The sequence below is a fragment of the Macaca thibetana genome, chromosome 4, assembly GCF_024542745.1.
Source record: "Macaca thibetana thibetana isolate TM-01 chromosome 4, ASM2454274v1, whole genome shotgun sequence".
Taxonomy (NCBI): Eukaryota; Metazoa; Chordata; class Mammalia; order Primates; family Cercopithecidae; genus Macaca; species Macaca thibetana.
Genome location: NC_065581.1, coordinates 72,151,138 through 72,171,014, shown reverse-complemented (window position 1 = coordinate 72,171,014; position 19,877 = coordinate 72,151,138). Strand labels below are relative to the sequence as shown.

General features: G+C 35.3%; 1 long non-coding RNA gene across 1 annotated transcript in view; it reads left to right on the top strand.

Annotated features, from left to right (window-relative positions):
- Positions 1-5,450: 5,450 nt before the first annotated feature.
- Positions 5,451-19,877, top strand: part of LOC126952152 (uncharacterized) — a 30,631-nt gene continuing 16,204 nt past the window's right edge. The window contains exons 1-2 of the long non-coding RNA XR_007724806.1: positions 5,451-6,607; positions 11,192-11,340. This is a non-coding gene — a long non-coding RNA (uncharacterized LOC126952152). The remainder of the gene's footprint in view (positions 6,608-11,191; positions 11,341-19,877) is intronic.

Below are 19,877 nucleotides of genomic sequence, written 5' to 3'. Positions count from 1 at the left end.
GTTTTTGCCAAGATGACATACAATTCTTCCATATGGAGCCTAACTCAGTCCCTGCAACACTATACCTTTAACTCGGTAGTATTAATTCTTATTTCCTCGAAAGTAAATAAAACAATTTCTGTAATGTTTTTAGTAGCCATTGCACATACATTTAAAGATTGCTATTCTATTTATCCTAAGTGTTCTATTGCACCAGCCCAGCATTTCGAGTTTTTTTAGTTGTTCCATGTAAAACATGGCTTTGAATTTCCAGCTATTTTAGTGATTCCTCTGAATATAGTAATTTGTCAATGTACTCCTAGAAATGGATTCTTACATAACTATTGTGGATTCACAGTTCTTTCTTATATATTCCAGGTATTGTTTACCACCTGAAGTGGTTGGTACATTATGTTCTTGGATTGGGGCATAAAGCTTTCAGTACAGTTCTGGTTCATGTTCACTAGGGAGGCAGGGATTGAGAAAATATCCGAGATCTTTTCAACATGAGCCTTGTTTAAATCTCCCTGATCCTATCCTGGTGAAATTCAGTTGATAAAACTTAAATATAGAACTCTACATGTTTTCTTGCTAAATTTTTTCATGAGTTGTTTACAGTATTCTAACATTGTGAATGACATGAGCAAGTGACAAAACTTGGGTGTGGGGACATTCTGGCTTTTAAGGGAACACACCGATGGGGATAAAGAAATATTGGCCAAGCATGGTGGCTCACGCCTGTAATCACAGCACTTTGGGAAGCCTAGGCAGGTGGATCACCTGAGGTCAGGAGTTCGAAACTGGCCTGACTCATATGGCGAAACCCTGTCTCAACTAAAAATACAAAAATTAGCCAGACGTGGTGGCAGGTACCTGTAATCCCAACTACTTGCGAGGCTGAGGCAGGAGAATCGCTTGAACCCGGGAGGCCGAGGTTGCAGTGAGCCAAGATCGCCCCCACTGCACTCCAGCCTGGGCAACAAGAGCGAAACTCCATCTAAAAAAAAAAAAAAAAAAAAAAAAAAAAAAAAAAAAAAAAAGATCGAAAGGGGAATGAGGCAGAAGGGGAAAAGTAAAAAGCTTCCTAAAGGCAAACTTGAATAATCTGTAATTTTGTCTGGGGCTGGCTAAATATAGGGCTTAACAAAAAGACATGTTGATATTTTATTATATAGAATTCATCTTTTATGCCAAAAATGTCATGGGGGTGAATTAGGGGTACATTAGTCAAAGATTCTCTATTATTTTGGTGTAAAGTTTTTTAGAGTAGGACTTTTCAACCCACTGCTATTGACGTTCGGGACCAAATAATTGTTGTGAGAGGCTATCCTTTGAATTGTATGATGTTTAACAGCATCCCTGGCTGCTACCTGCTAGATGCCAGTAGCACTCTTAGTCTAGCTGTGACAACTCTCAAATGTCCCCCTGCTGGGATTACAGGCATGAGCCATCATGCCCGGCCTAATTATTTTTTTTTCCCAGTGCCTCCATGCTATTTATTTGCAAAATATGTAAAATATTAATTCATTAAGTTAATACTTTTTGAATTTCTACAATGCTCTTGGTGTAATTCTACACACTGGGGTTACAGCAATAAATAAGAAAGTGGAGAACCCCTGCTTTCATAAAGCATGAGTGTCTGTGTATGTGTGTGTGTGTGTGTGCACGCTCATGAGTGGTGTGCTGGAAGTGTGATAAAGAAACAATAAAATTAAAAAAAATATCACAGTACTACAAAGTGATTGAAGTACCATGAAGAAAACGAAAGCAGAATAAGACAGGACAAAGAGGGTATGTATCCTTTCATTAATTGGTGGAGAAGACAACTTGTTTGAGGAGAGGACATTTGAGTAGAAGATGGGATTGTATGAAAAAAAATGAAGCATGAAAGTTCTTAGAAAAGAATATTTTAGCTAGAGGAAATAACATTCTTATGGGATGAATTGCGTTCCTCCAAATTCATACATTTAAATCCTAATCCTGGTACCTGAGAATGTGATTGTACTTGGAGATAAGGCCTTTGGAGATAGGCTAATTAAGGTAAAATGAGGCTGTATGACTGATCCCTCAATTGAGTATAATTAATGTCCTTGTGAGAGGAGAAAATGTGGACACAGATAATATGTGAGCATAGAACAAAGACCATGTGAGGACCCAGAGAGAAGGTGGCCGTCTGCAAGCTGGAGAGAGAGAATAAATCAGACCTGCTGACTGATACCCTCACCTTGGACTTCCAGCCTCTAGAATTGTGAGTAAACATATTTCTGTTGTTTAAGTCATCTAGTCTGTGGTTTTTGGTATGCAAAACCTAGCAAATGAAACAAGCATGTCAACTAGAGGGCTTTGATGTGTTTGATGAACAGCAGGCAGGCCAGAATGAAAGAATGAAAGGAGGAGAGAGTAGTAGAAGGTATGACTGTAAAAAAAAAAAAAAAAAAAAAAAAAAAAGACAGGGATCAGACCATGTGGTGATAAGGGGGTTAGACTTTGTTCTGAGTATAATGTGGGCAGGTTTTTGAGCAGGTAACTGACACGAGTGACTTACATTTAAAGAATAGCAATTTACTGCAGCATGAACCATTGACTTTAAAGAGCTAAGAACAGAAGCTGTCGATGGATTAATAGGCACGTGTAGCAGCCCACATGAAAGGAGAATGTGGCTTGGACAAGGTTGCTGTTGGAGTAGGTGAGAAATTGTTTGATTCAGGATATGTTCTGAGGGCAGAGCCAACAGATTTTGCTGATAGACCTGAAGTACTGTGTAAAGGAAAAAGAAAGCAAATACAAATCTTAGGTTTTGCACCTAAGCGAAAGAGCTAATGATGGTTTTATTTTCTGAGAGGGGGAAACTTGAAGGAAGAAGCCTCAAATGTACGCTTATTGCAGGATCTGGCCGGCAGCCCTCAATGCAGCGGGGCTCTCTCTTTGTTCCCAGGTGGATCGGCAGGTCGAGAAATAATAGACACACACAAGATAGTGAAAGCTGGGTCCAGGGGGGTCACTGCCTTCTGGTCCCGCTGTGCCAACAATGCACTGGATAGGCCAGCTTTGTTATATTATGTGCATAATGAAATATTTTTCCTTAATTAAAAATGATAAATGGAGTAGCTGTGGTGAAAATGCAAAAAATATAGGAGTATATCGAATAAAAAATTTTCTGTTTGTAATCTCACTCCTGAGAGTTGAACAAGGCACTGTTAACAGTTAACACTGCATCTTTCTAGACCTTTTGTTCTAGGTATCTTTAATCTCTCTCTTTTACACACACACACTTCTTAGAAAGCTGATTTATATTATCATGAAAAAAGTGCCAGAATTCTAAAAATATTATTGAAATCAATGGAACATGTATTTATCTCCTTAAAAAAATTTAAGTGAGCTTGCTAGAATTGTATGTAGAAGATCAGCTAGTGGGTGGTAAAACCACCACTTTGAGGAAAAATGAGTGACATTCTCATATGGCAATCACTGCTGTTATTCTGGGCTCCAGATTCTCGATCTTTGTTGTCAACTGGATTTAATTTTTATTAAGGTGAACTTTGTTCAATTGATTCAAATGTTGTTTGCCTATAATTTTACAAGTGTATCATTTTTGGGGTCTGGTGAAAAGTTATATACATATATTAGCCACTGGAGTAATTTTTTGTTTGATAATTAATGTTATTTTAAGGGCTATATCTTTTTTATGCAGTGATTTTTTTTTTCTAAAATTTTTACGTGATTAAACCAAATGTGAACACGGAGATTTAAGAAACCAAATTTACTTGATGAATTCACCAAGTCTCTAGATGGGAAAAACAGAAATGAACAGATTCCATATAAAACATGCAGAGGAAAGGGCAAAATAAATTCAAAATCTTCATCTAAAATAATTTAACAGACCGAAGTTTTTAACCCATAAAGCACTGTAAAATAAGATAAAGTGAAAGTTATGTGTGTGGCTAATAAGTTAGTATATCACATAGAAATAAACATTGTACTATGTTGTATATGATTCTTGAAGAAAGATTCTCAATCATAAACCAACAAATTATCCACAGTCCACACTATCCTGTTCTTTCTGGTCCTTCTTTCCCTCAATCCCCATACAACAAGAAATATATTCTAGAGCAAATGAGCGATACAGTGCTCTGAAAAAGAGTGAGTAAATTCAGAGGACCACATGTGGCTCTGGAAAAAGGAAACATGGCTCACATGCTGTATGGGGTCTTTGGAGAGAGAAACAGTGTATCTATGCCAGTCACTGTGACTAGCCTTTGATATTGACATCTCATTTAATCCTTACAATCTGATGAGTATTGTTATTCCATTTTGTAGACAAGCAAGCAGACCCAGAGACATTAAGTGACTTGCCCAAGTTCTTCCATTTAGTAAGCTTCAGGAGCAGAGAGGTATACAGACTTGTCGGACCTCAAAGATTAGGTTCTCTCCCACGTGACACAGTGCCCTCTGCTCTGCATCTGAGTACTAAACAGGTGTTTACCAAAGTAATAATCAATGAGGGATGTCATACATTTGTCACTTACTATTATTTCCTTTATATTAGAAATATTTTACAATTATATTTTCTATTTTCAAACTAAATATAAAACTCATTGTATCTCAATCAACTTTACATCTTGAGCCTTTAGCATTGCATGTCACATAGAGTGAATGTGAAACAGACATTACTGATGGGATGGTGAAGGTCAATCTTTTGGCATCCCAAAAAGAGAGAGTGTGTTTATGACAGAAGCCTATTTTTTTTATTTAAAACTATCTTATACATACATTATACCATCTTAATATACACGAGGAAAATAAAATTGAGAAATATGAAAAATTTTATTTAGAAATGTAAATACAGAATCTATAGCTTCCAAGACCTACAGACAAAATATATAATCAGTTATGGTTTCTTTCCTGTTGGGTTAATCTTTTTTAGTGTTGAATACACATAGGACTTTTGTTATTTCAAATTATTTATTAATATTAATATAACTCAGGACTGGTGCAGTGGCTCATACCTGTAATCCCAGAACTTCAGGAGGTGTAGATGGCCGTATCACTTGAGGTCAGGAGTTCGAGACCAGCCTGGCCAACATGGTGAAACCCTGTCTCTACTAAAATATTAAAATTAGCCAGGTGTGGTGGCGGGCACCTATAATGCCAGCTACTCTGGAGGCTGAGGCACAAGAATTGCTTGAACCCAGGAGGCAGAGGTTGCAGTGAGGCGAGGTCGTGCCACTGCACTCCAGCCTGGGTGATACAATGAGAGTGTCAAAAATAATAATAATATTAATATAACTAATTACTCTTCTCTGAGCTGCTAATGTGTTGTAAATGTTTACCAAATGGGATAGGTTATTATTGTGCATGTATTTCCCCATCTAAATGTTAATATTGACATGTAACTCAGGTTTTGAATGTTCCTTATTTCTTTACATTTAACTAATAGAGCTCATTTAGAGATGTCCAAATTTATAGTTTTGTGGTGTTATATTAAGCAATAGAATATTATTTATACTACATATTACTCCTGAATCATGAGCTTTTATGATACATGTAAATCATATGCCCACTACATTTCTCATAAATAATTTCATCCTAGCTACAGGAAGGTTTCTTCTACAAACAGGCTAGATACCAAATAGGAGTGAAAATTGCTCCTTGAACTTTAAAACTGGAAATGGTGGGAATAACATTTTTAAGAAATTTAGCTAATAAATTCTTGTCTTTATATTTCTAAGATCCAATTTCTTTATGAAGAACTACAGTTGGCTGAAGCAGATCACAAGTTTCTCTCATTGTAAAGAAAGGATAGCACTTTGCAATTAAGACTGAGACAAGTATCTTTTCTCCAGAAGAAGCAGGGCAAGGTGTAGACAAAGTTCTACTAAGAGGGGAAGAGGAAGTAGGAAGCCACCTGCATTTTCCATGGGATTGTGGGAATAGGAAGACGGAGGTCAAATATATGACAGGACTTCTTACTTTGGACCCAAACATCAGGGAACAAGTTGTATTCTTTACCTTAAAGTCTAAAGCTGAGGAATATTAGATTACTCTCTCTTTTGGAAACCTAGAAAGACACTGCCTTAGCTTATGGTCTCAAAATAACATAGTGGGATTATAGTAATGACGTCCATTAGTTTAGCAGTAGCCAAAGAAGATGTCTGGATAAATAAGCTTGACTGGTAATTCTCAAGACTGACCTCGGACTCTGATGTCATAGAAATTCCGACATGCTCTGAGGGAGAGGGCGAATATAGTTAAAAATTTGACTGGTTAACTTGGCAGAGACTTATTCTAATTAAGACAAACTGATGTTTCACAAGGACTGGAGAAAAGGAAACTTGTTGAGGCAGAGACTGAAGAGAAGTTATAGACAGACCTCATAGGAGACCCACAGTGCAAGTATAAGCTAATGTAGGGCTGGCTCAGCAAGATATGCAAACAAGAGAACACCAGTTGCCTGGAGACCAACAGGGTGCCAATGATGAGGCTGACAAGGGACAGCACTATGAAGAACAGAGATCCCAAAAGACACAGGGCAAGACAAGGACATTTATGTTGTTCCTCCCCCACAATGAAGCCTTATAAACCTTCTATTTTTCTTCACTTGTATATTTAACTGAGATCCACCTTGAAGGTGAGCATGGAGATGGGAGAAAATTTGAATGACTGAACATTTACTCAAAGGAGACAGAGTAATGGAACAGGGTCTCTTGTACTTGAAAAAGTTGAGACACCACTGATCTGCAAGGCTAAGATCTCTCTTTTACCTTGGCATGAAGACATGAAGATGAGTAGATAATTTTTTTTTCTGCCCATTTGTAAACCAATGCATACTATAATTCTTGTTGACAGTTTTTTAGGCATCTTTTAAAAAATCAATTATTTTCCTAGATTGAGACACCAGTGAGGCTCGTAGCCTCTTTCCTCTAATGTGGTGGAGAGCTCCTTAGCAGCAGTAGTTTTGGCATGTACTATCTGGCCGCACACTTTTTTTCAGAAGATTTTAAAGGGTCTTTAACTCAGTGAATTATTCCTGGGTAGTAATAGATCATGAACAGTAGCACTTTCATCTAGCTTCACTTTTAAGTTTTCCCTTCAGGCTTTAAGAACCATTATTGCTGATCCTCTAAATATGCACTAAAATGTCTATTTGGCCAATTTCCTCAACTTTGGTTGATTGGTTGATTCATTAACTTATTCAACAAATAAGTACAGAGTACTATGTGCCAGGTATGGTAAACCAAGCTGAAAACTTACCCATTGTCTCTGTCCTTATGGAACTCATATTTTGATTATTTGGATTATTGTCACCACAAAGGCACACTACAGCTCTTGCTTACGTAGTTTGTCCTTTATTCTCTACAATTGTTCCTATTGTTAAACAACTCATCCTTTATGTATGTGCAACATTTGCCTTTTTTATCTCCACTATCAGTTTTACCTTTTTCTGCTTTTATTTCCCTTGTATTTTTATGCCTTTTAATATCACTTTAAACATTCTCACTATGTCTACACTTACAGTGTCTTAAAAAGTTTCTAATGCTTGAAAAACAGTTAACCCATACCTATAGAAAGCACATCAATGAATGAGGTGCACAATAACCAAATGTGTAGCAATCTGCTACAGTTACTAACATCATGTATTGGTGATCAGCTTTCGCTCTGAGACATAGTTTGTTCATATCTATGGAAATTCCTGAGTTAAAGTTTGTAAAATAAAATAGAACATGTGTTTAATTATTCAGTTGAAGTAAAAAGAAATGATCAAGCAGTAACCAAAGAGACAAAAATTAATAATTAAAAATTTCCGCCTTTAGAAACGTATTGCCTGGATGCGGAGACCATTATCTAAAAATAACTTTTAAAATGTGTTATGTATAAGGTTTTAGGTGTATAATAAATGAAGGTGTGTTTAATTATCTACAAAGAAGACGTTACATTTGATGTGGGCCTTGAATACCAGGTAAGAGCTGGCTGAGCAGATGGGAAAGAATGATGTAGGCACAGGAAACAGCACATGCCAAGGCAGAGAGGTGGGAAGGTTGCCATGAGGCACAACATGGGAAAGAGAGAGGGAGCTGGAAAATAAATCAGGATCTGAAGGTGCGGGGTTTTGTGTGTCATGCTAAGGAGCTGTAGTTAATTCTATAACAATGAGAGCCCCTAGATGCTTTAAAGTTGACCTGTTCACGTTTAGGTTTTGAAGCTGTCTGGCAAGTGGACAAAGGAATATTTGTGCTGAGAGAAGGGTGAGGAAGTAGTGCTATCACTGGAATATATTCCTTATTTTATTTTATTTTATTTTATTTTTTTGAGATCATTGCTTGTAACAGGATTATATTACAGTTTGGATTTAAAATATCAATATGAATATCCTACAGAGTGAAAATATGTCTACTGAGTTACATACAAGGTATCTATGCAATTATTGACTTGATCGCTTTCTAATAGTGCGTTTTATTGCTGAAAACAACCCAATTCTCAGAAACATGAGTTTTATCTGATCAATAGCACAAGTTTACAACTTATAATTTCCAATACTTCCAGCTTATTTGGTGTAGACATAGTTATTTCAAGTTTTTCAAGTTCTTATTGTAGAAAGTGTATTTGGTTCATTCATATTTGTAATCCTGATATGCTTTACACGTTAGTTATTTTATAAGGTAACATTGCTGAAGAGAGTAATTGGATTGCGCTTCAAATGAAAATAAATCTAAAATTATTTTTCCTTACAAAAAATCTAAAAAAAAAATTATTAACAAATTTGTAAACTCTAAAAATGTGCAAAAACCTATGCTAAGGTCAATATAAGGCCTTTTTTTCATCTTGGCTTTATTTCTAAGAAAATAAAATTTAGAGTTGCCATAAAATCCTATTGTAAATTCAATTTAAAAATTCAGCACTGAGTATAAACTGTCTAACACTATGAATGCAGATTTTGGGGGAGCATCTTGTCATAGTATACATAGTGCTCTTATGAAATTAAAAGATATATAGAGATCTCTATTTGGAATTGATTGTCAAAATGTATAATTATTTAAACACACATTTAGAATAACTGAACTATAATTCTTTGTGAAAACGGTGACATTGAACAAAACAAGGCAATGCATAATTTTTCCCTGTACCTACCAATAATTAGATGCTAAAATATGCTTGAGCTGGAACCAATCTAGTTTACAATGGAATTGCGGTGTTTGTAAAGATGTCCTTTAAATGTTGGCTCATTTTTTTTAAAAGTTTGTTGGAAATCTTTAATCAAAATATTTAATAAATGTAGTGCTAAAATAAGGTTTCAAAGCTTTTTAACAAATTGCAATTATCAAGAACAGTGCTTGCAACAGGAAAACAATGATGTTTATGTCCCTAAAGAAAAGAAGAAAATGACCCAATTAAATGACACGAGCTCTGGTGGATTTAAGATTTAATTTGTAAATTCTATAATGGTATTTTAGAATATCCTGACTTGTGGGAAAAAACTTTTAATAAAACTCCTATTTTAATTGAACAGTTTAAAAATTCTGTTTTGGAATTGAGATGAAATTGAGAGGGCCTACAATTTTGCAGTGTCAAAATTTGGAAAAGTATTCAAAGGATCATAGAGACAACTTATTTTAATAAGTTTTGTGCAAAATGAAGTTCGCTAAAGATCTCTGAATGAAATTACTTGTGCTGTAAAATTAATCTATTTCAACATAAAAAATAAAAATAGAAATGAGAATAACCTTCATTTAGCAGGCATTTTTCTGAGTACGTCAAACCTTTGGAAAATATGTTTCTCAGTAAAGTATATTTTCTATAGAAAGTTAAATTAAAAGTTATAATTTCAAATTTACTTGTCATAAAATACAATTTTGCAAAATATTGCAAGATATTTTGTAAAAATCTTGAAAATATGAAAAAATTTCTCAAAAATATTATTTTAGGATAGAAATATGTATCAAGAATAGTTACTCAATGTATGCTATTTTTAATATTCAACCAATCAATATATTTTTAATTTGTTTACATGTTTGTTTTTTTAAATTACAATTTATTTATATTAATTTTATTAAAAATAATTTTTGAATAAAATGATTTTACAGATTTACCAGTTTAATAAAACCAGTTGTCAGTTAATAAATAAATGTTTCATAAAGTATATATCTAAAATAGTATATAACTATTTTAGTAATTTTGCTCATACTCAGATGTATTCTGGCTAACAATAAATTATACAGTCACTATATTTAACAGCTGTGTGACCTTGAGAAAATCAACACCTCCATTAAACTTTAGTTTTCTCATCTAGGAAATAGAGAAGATATTATTTATCTCAAAGTTAATTATGAGGTATAAAGTAAATAATGTATATAAAGTGCTGATCACAGTCCTTGAATATAATTATCATTTGATAATTAGCAATACTATTAATATAATGGTTCTTTTAAAAGAAGCTAGTGTTTTTTTTCTTCCCCCCAAGATGGTAGAGACTTTTAGCGTGCCTCACTCACTTGGAAATAGCAAGATAGTGTATAAAGATAAACTCTGTGAGCTTTAATTCAAGAAGGAAAATGGGAATCCACTGGAATCATGAAGGACATCCCAGATCCCGGGGAGGAGAACGAAAGCAAACAGCCCCTCTGACAGCATCTGGCTGATAAATGTGAGGGAAGTCCCAGTACATGAGAGAGGCAGAGAGTCTCCCTCTGTGACTCACCTTTCCCTAGGGATCTGAGCAGCCCAGGCTGAGGGACAGCACTTTATTTCTCCCAAGTCTTGGAGCTAACTTGGGGAGAGGCTTGGAGATGCTATGAGAGAAAGATACTGGGAAAAGCTGCAGACATTTTCCCAGACCCAGGACTGAGAACAGGATGCTGTTTTTAATCTAGGTGCTTACAAAGTCAGGCATCCTTTGGAGACCTGGCAGCATGGCCATGCAGGCATTTAGTCTGCCTAAATGGAGAAGTTCCAGTCTATAGTGATTGTCTATCATAACTTGGATGGTAATAAAATAAAGTAAAAAAAATAAAAAAGAAAAATAATAGATACTACAATCAGACGATTGACAAGTATATAAGGAAAAGTTTCCACTTGTATAACATCATGCTAGCTATTATGACAAATGCAGGGATAAAACAGACTCTTATAGCCTGCTAGAGGAGATACCATTTACATTCATGAAAAATGACTGTGTTTAACCTATTGTAGTTGTAATTACATATCTGTGTGGTTACAGCAGTAGAAAAGGAGTTCGAGATAGGAGTGAATACTGTGACCTGGGGTTATCATTTCATCTTTACAATATGCTTAGCACTATGTAAGAAATTGGAAATACAAGAAGACAGAGTTCTTATTCTCAAGAAACTCAGAATCTCCTGAACCAAGGTAAGCCTCAGGTATCAGGTGAGATACACCATTCTGGGCAGTAGAATAGAACTTCTCATAGAGGAATAAGCATTGTAGGTGGAGTGAGCTTTGTTTATGAGGGCGGTTGGCTTGGCTGGAGTGGAGGGAGCATTGAAGAGTGATGGGAGGTAAGCCTGAGTAAGCAAAGTAAGAAACTCCATAATAAAAACACTCCGGATTGCTTTCTGAGCATGGCATTTGGGTGTAGTCTGGCATAAAAGTGTATTTCTGAAGACCTGCTAGGTTGCTAAGTTTTGTGTTAGTAGCTTTATAATTCTTCCATTCCTCCTGTATTACATGGAGAACAAATAATATGGTTCTCACTCTTGTTAACACTAGTTTCTGTATCAAGCAGTTCTCAATCATGTGGAAGGATGGCATTAGCAGCCACACTATGGTGTGGAGTTATTATGTGGGTAAATTTTTTTCACACATTTGACACAAAAAAACATTCTGCACAATAGCATATTAGACTTCATTTCTTTGTTTTATGGAAGGAAACCACAGTCCATAACAGTTGCCTAAGATCCCACTCAATGTGTGGAGGGCCAGGACCCAAACTACATTCTCCTGATGCCTGGCAGGGGCTTTTTCCACTATATCAGCATCTCCACGATGGGATCCCAGGAATACTCATTCCAGAGGTGTTAATTGGGGCTCACAGAACAAAAGTTTCTAGGGAGAAAAATAACCTTGGAAGTATTGCATGTTAAATCCTTCTCTCAAAGATGCAGAGTTCACAGTAGTACATTAAAGACTTACAAGAGTTCCAACAGTAAAGAAGAAAGTTATTTAACAATGTTAAATAGTTAAAATGACTTATTCGTAGAAAAGACTTTTCTTTGTATACTTTTCTAATAGGAAATTATTTTCCCTTAAGTTTGAAATGACTTCACTGTCTTCATCCTCATTTCTCAAATTTAGGGTAGCCCAATAGACTTTGCTGCAGGTAGCTGAGATGAGGAGGGCCAGTATTCCTACTGAAAAGACAGCAGAAGGATTTCACAGCAGGGCTTCAGCCTCAGAGATTACTGAAGGAGTAACTGGAACCCTGTTTTATTGAGTGTCACCAGACTGATGAGGCTTGTACTGGGCTGAAATATGAGCTAAGTGTATCTTATTTCTCACTTATTGAAAGCAGTGTGGCCAGCAGTTGAGAGGTTGATCTATGTGTCAACTAGCCTTGTTCTTGCCTTGTAGTAACTCTGTGATGTTGAGGAAGTTATTTCAGCTTTTCGAGCCTCCCTTTTCTCATGTAGGATGGGGCTAATGATTCCTAAGTCTTAGAATTTTTGTTAAGGCTGAGATGCTGTAATATGGACCATCTAAAGTGTTACATATAATGTATGATATATGGTTTTTGTAAGGTTCCTAGCAGAATTCTTGGCACACAGTTTGTGCTTGTGTTCAGCTCTATGGGGATTATGTGATAGCTCCTGCTTACAGAGTTGAGTGAACGTGACTCAACTCTATTATATTAGAAATAATAGCTGCTGTTTAGTGAAATGTCCTGTATGCCAACCACTCAACTAATGCTTTTTATGAGTTTCCTCATTTAATCTTATCAATGATCATGTTCATTCTTTTAATATTTTCATTTTCATGGAGCAGAGAATTGAGGCACAGAAGGGTTGCATAACTTTCCGAAGGTTACACTATTAATACATTGGCAGAGCCAGGATTCAAATCCAGGAAAATGTTGTGTTTTTCTGCCTCTTTAATCAAGATAAACTATAGATTCATTTTAAAATTTCTATTTTTGTGTTAGACATATAAACATAGTATAATACAATAGATATTCAGAAATTATTTTGAAATATATAAAACAATACTAAAATTAGTATAAATTTTAAAAAATCTATTATACAATCATCCAAATGTAGTTTTCACATGATATTTTTCCTTTTAGCCTTTGTGCAAAATAATATTTTCCATATTTATAACCAATATTGTGTTGTTTATCAGTAATAATATATCATAACAGTTTTAATTTTCATTTTAGTTTTCATAGTTATTTTTAATCACTAATATTTCCTCAAGATGACATAACATAATTTGCCTGATCATTCTTCCATTGCCAGACATTTTGATGTTTTCCAACCTTCTAATTGTTCTGCATACATGATTTAGGGTCACTTTTCATAAAAAATCATAAAACCCTAAAAACAAACAAACAAACCTGAATCATCTATATACATCGTTGATTTTAAACTTAGTATTTCTTTAACAAACCGAATTCTGGGATTTTAGTTACAGAATATCACTATCCTTTGGAAAAGCAACTTAGTATATTCTAGGATTTTCAAAGCCTAGCCAGGGTTGCACAGATGCAATCCTTTGGAAGAGGAACTGGTACAGCCTGCTCACACAAGCATCCCCTTGGACTTTTATCATCACACATATTTTACACTCAGAAATGGAAGAGGGAGTGAACAAACAATGCCAAATTCCTACAGAAGAGAAACCCATTTCATATTATCAATCACCTCTTGGAATAAGTAACATGGTGTCAATCACGCTGCTAAAATGAACTTCCATTGCTGATTCCGTTTTCTGTTATTTTTCTCTTCTCTTTTTCCTGTAAGCTATACTCAGAGTGTTGCTGTTAATAAAAGAATATTCTTCTTCTGTTTCTCTACAAAGATACCTAGTATACCTCTGTAATTTATGGATCCAGAAAACATTATTTTTCCTAATTGAATCCACCAGCACTAAAATTACATTTTTCATTCTCCGTATTGCCTTCATTATTACAAGTGTTAACAGAATATGAGATATTCATACACATTTTATTCATCAGACTTTTTTTCTGAAGTTATGGAATACATTTAGAAATGACTTGGTTCATTTTGTCATCTAACTTTTAGCTACTGAATAATGCCATGTTATCTATTTTGGGTCATACTTATATTAGAAATAAACATCTATTGAGATTTCAAAATTTCTTATTTTTTTCCAGAGTAAGGCATACATTAAATTTGGTATTACAATTTATCCCAACAGTACAGAGCCTGCTTAGGAAACAGTTCATTTTTTCAGAGTATAATGAAAGGTTAAGCTTTGTGTATCTTTCTTGGAGGGCCAAGTACAGCTTGCCTACATCTGCAATCTTAGGGGAAATGATCACTGCATAAACTTCATATTTTTAATGGAAAAGAACAAGCAATAGCTCTCCAAAGACTCTTTTAAGAAAGGCAAAATTATGGAACTTGAATATTTTCTGAAATGTTTGGCTTCATGATATATTTACATTAGGAACTCACTGTTTTCCTTGAGCCCTCAAACTTTTATTTTAAGACTTGTATCATTCTAAAGCTATAAGTTAACTGCTGAAGGATGGAATTTTACAGGATGTACTGTGGACAGGGTGCAGGCGGAGGAAAGCATATGTTCTCACACTTTAAGTTGCTAGGGGAAAAAGGTATTTTAGCCCAAATTGGCATCAGATGGCAGGAAAGTCTTGGTTGGTTAAAAAAAAAAAGTCTGCTCTGTTGAACCACAATGAATGAGCTCCTCAGAATCATGTACGTTTAAAAAATGATTCATATTTTTAAGCAAACTTGGAGAAAATTTGGGAAGGAAGGGATCTTGAGATCGTAGGTCGAGGTTAGATTTCCGTTGGCATTTTCTTCTTCCATTGTGGTGCCAGTGTTGCAATATCCATTCTAGGTGAGGAAAATACAACTAGCGCTCATTCTCAAAATCTCCAACCACCAGACATTTCCACTCAAACATCCTGCCACCATCTGAAACTCATTTAATGTTGGACTGATCTTTTCACTTCTCCCCGAACCTATTCCTTTGCTTTCCTTCCTTATATTAATATAATCATTTTCTCATCCCTTAGACATGAAGACTTGAAATTAATTTTAACTTTCTCTCCCTCACATTCAATGAGTCACCAAGTTCTTTATTCCATCTTTCCTATGTATCTGTCCCCTCCTGCCCATCTCTACAGCCTCTTCTTATACCATACCTTGGAAGCAGCACACACCTGATCCAGAACAGATTTTTGGACTCTGGACTCAAATTAGATACCCTGGACTCAAATCCTAAAACTGTTATTTACTAGCTTGGGAAAATAAAATAGGGTTGTTAGGGCCATCTTATAAAATTGTGATAACTAAAAAATAATGTATATAAAGCATAATACTTGACACAAACCAAGCTCTATAAATGAAAATTGATATCTGTCTTGCTGCTCTTCTTTTTTCCAAGCTCAACACTGGCAATTCAGTCTAACTAAACCATTTTCAGCATTCTATCCTTAGCCTCTGGACTTGCCAGTACTCACTGCACCCCAAAGACTGGTTTTAAGCTATGTGGTTATCATCTCTTCCTCTACATACTTGAATGCTTTACTCCTTCTAACCAGATTTTTTGTTTTAACAATCCCCAGAAACTGGTTTGCATTTTCCCACCTTTCATTGCTGTCCTGCTTTGGCTGATACTACCTATTCACTAGGAGTATCTTCTCTCTGTAAATCCTTTCTACATATCCAAATCTTGTAAACTCTTTAGAATAATGTCAAACCTATCATTACTGAAAAGTCATGCCTAACTGTGGCAGATGAGAGTAATTTTGTCATCTTCTGAACTTTTGTAGTTCTTAGTGTCAGTGACTAACTTTTTGGGCATAACCTTATGCCTTATGATATGGCTTTAGTATTATTCTGAACTTTTCTTGTTGTGTGTTACTGTTACTTAACCTTCCACGTATTTATTTCTTAGCTCTTCAGTTGTTTTCTCAGTTCCCTGAAGGCAGAGAACATGTGTTTTCCTCCGTAGTCTCTGTCATAATATCTAGGACTTAGTAAATCTTACTAAATCATAAGTGATTGAAGAGGATACAATTACTCTTGCCTGACATTCAGATATCTTGCATTAATATATGGGGCAAACTTTTGTAGAGAAATAAAGTTGTGGAGCACTTGCTTTGTGCTAAGTACTAAAGTGGGTAATGGGGATAGAGAGATTGATAACATGGTTCCTCAAGGAGCTCACTCTGGGAGAAATGGACATGTAAATACATTCATGCAAGAGGGGGTATGTTTCAAGTAGTACTAGACATACTTGCGGCACAAGGGAGGTTGTGTTCCATTCTGCATAAGGAGGCAGAGATGGTGACACAGAGAAGCAGAGGAGAAAGCTGAGAGCTGGTTCTTATAGAATGACAAGTACTTTGCTCAAGAAATGGATGTGTGTGTTAGTATGTGGGTGGGAAAAAGAAGGAGTATCCTTTGAGGTACATGGCAATTCATAGAAAGAGATCATCTGTAGGAAATATAACAATCCTTTCAGAAGAATATGGAAATAGAGACTTCTGGTTCCAAAATGGTGTCATAGAAGCAAGTTGGCTCACTCCCACCACAGAAAACCAAAACTAAATATATAGCACCAAGATTTATGAACAGTAATATCCCAGGACTCACATATAAGGAGACAGTTCCCAAGGCACAGAGAAGTGAAAAAACTCCAAGCAGGTGGTAGGAGAATAGGACTTCCATTCTGTGATGCTCCTCCTCCAAATCTGATTGGCTCCAAAAATGCAGAAAATTTCTTCCCAACTCATGGTCTCTACACTAGAAAAAGTGAGGTCATGGTGAACAACCATTTTTCCTAACATCCTGCGTTCCCTGGCAGGCAGCCTATTCCTATCTCGACCCACAGGAACCATGAAGAGAGCCTGAAGGAAGAGATATTCCTTTAGGCAGAGACAAATGAAGGTGGGACAACAATCCCCAGCCCAGGAAACTCTGCTCTGTAACTCAGCACCGGTCAGGAAGTTTGTTCCCACGTATGTCTTGGGCAAGAGCCCCTAACCAGCTTTCCCACACTGCCAAAATAACTCTTTTAGTATCTCCCTCATCTGGGATGGGCAATGCTCTTATCATTTACTAGAGCTGAGGGAAACCTGGACTTAAGGTGCCATCTAGTGCTGAAGAAAGACAGCAACTTACCAGAAAAAATGATATTTGATAGGTAAATTACAAAAAAACTCTAAGCATATTCAGTAATAACCAATATGAGCCAGACATAGAAGACTGGCATAAATAATTCTTTAATGCAAAGACATAGAAATATATCCACAAGAAACAACAGCAAACAGGGAACCATGACTCCTCAAATGGACAAAAAGAAATGACTCACCCTAATAAGATAGTGATATGTGAGTTCTCTGATCAGGAATTGAAAATGACACTTTTAAGGAAACTCAGTGATCTCCAAGATACCACAGAAAGAAATCAAGTCAGAAACTTAGAGAAATTTAATAAAGAGATTAAAATAATTTAGAAAAACAAATCTTGGAACTTAGAAATGCAGTTACTGAGCTGAAAAATTTATTATAGGATTTCTACAACAAAATTGATCAAGCAGAATAATTAGTGAGCTTGAAGACAGGCTATTCTAAAATACAGAGGAATAAAATAATGAAGATTATATATGAGATACAGAAAATTACTTAAAAGGATCAAATTTAAGAAATGTTGATGTTCAAAAAGGAGTTCAGCAACAGCAAAACTTTTTCATATAAATAATAACAGAAAACATTCCAAAATTGAGAAAGATCTAAATATCCAGGTACAGATAGAAGGGCAGAGAACACCAAAGAGATTTAACTCAAATAAGACTACCTTAAGGCATATAATAATCAAACTGTCAAAGGTCAAGTCAAAGAAAGGATCCTAAAAGCAGAAAGAAAAAGGAAGCAAATACCACATAAATAAAGGAGCTCCAATTCATCTGGTAACAGATGTCTCAAAAAAACAAAACAAAACAAAACAAAACAAAAACAAAAACCCAACTATACAGGTCAGGAGGGCATGGAACAGCATTTTCAGTGCTGAAAGTAAGAAACTGCCATCCAAGAATACTGTGTCCAGCAAGACTATTCTTCAAATGTGAAAGAGAGATAAAGTTCTTCCCAGACAAACAAAAACAGAATTCACTACCACCAGATTCATCTGACAAGAAATGCTAAAGAGAATTATGCAATCCAAAGGGGAGAAAAACATTAAATGTGCAAAACAAGCAAACATTTAAAGGTATAAAACCCAATGATAAAATTAAATACAGGGACAAACCCAGAATAATCTAATACTGTAATTGTGGTATGCAGTTAACTGATAACTTTAATATGAAGCCCAAAAGACAAATCTATCAAAAACAATAACAGTACAGCAACCTGTTAAGAGATAGGCAATATAAAAATATATAAATTGAGACAACAAAAAGTTAGAATATGGGGAGGATGGAGTTAAAGTACAGAGTTTTTTGTTTTGTTTTGTTTTGTTTTTTACTTTTTGTTTCTTGTCTTTTCTTTGTGATCTAAGTTATCATTTCTTTAAAATAACTTGTTATATTGATAAGATGTTCTTTGTAAGCCCCAGGATAACCACAATGCAAAATCCTATAATGGATCCATTAAAAATAACAAGCAAGCAACACATCAAGCCACAAGAGCAGAGAACCACAAAAGAAAATAGAAACAAAGGAATATAAAAATACAGGAGTTGCAAAACAACCAGAAACAAGCAACAAAATGGCAGTAGTAAGTCCTTAATATCGGTAATAACACTGAATGTGAATGGACTCAATTCTCCAATTAAAAGGCGTAGGAGAATAAAGACAGAATGAATAAAAAAATATGACCCAACAATATGATACCTACAAGAAACCCATTTCTCCTATAGAAACACAAATAGCCTTAAAGTGAAGGGATGAAAAATGATATTACATGCAACTGGAAACCAAACAAGAGCAGGAGTAATTATACTGGGATAAAATAGACTGTAACTCAAAAAGTACAAAAAGAGAAAAGGTTACTATATAATGATAAGGGGTCAATTCAGGAAGTGGATGTAACGATTACAAAATATCTATGCACCCACCACTGGAGCTCCCAAGTATTTAAAGCAAACATGAATAGATGTAAAGAGAGAGATAGATGGCAATACAATAATATCAGGGACCTCATCACCTCACTCTCAATAATGGACAGATAATCTAGACAGAAAATTGATGAAGAAACTTTGGAGTTAAACTACACAATAGAGCAAACAGGCCTAACTTATATTTGCTGAACTTTTCACCCAACACATTCTTTTCATCAGCACATGAAACATTCTCTAGAATAGACTATATCTTAGTCCACTAAAGAAGTCCCAATAAATTCAAAAACAGACAAATAATATCAAATATCTTCTTTGACCACACTGGAATAAAACTAAAAATGAATAACAAGAGGAACCTCAGAAACTACATAAAAACATGGAAATTAAACACATGTTCCTGAATAACCAAATGAGTCAATGAAGAAAGTAAGGAGAAAATTTAAAAATTTATTGAAACAAATGAAAATTGAATTATAACATACCCAAATATATAGGATATAGCAAAAGCAGTACTGAGGTAAGTTTATAGCAATAAGTAACTACATTAAAACAATAGAAAGGCTTCATATAAAAACTCAGGTATACGTCTCAAAGAAGTAGAAAAGCAAGAACAAACCAAAC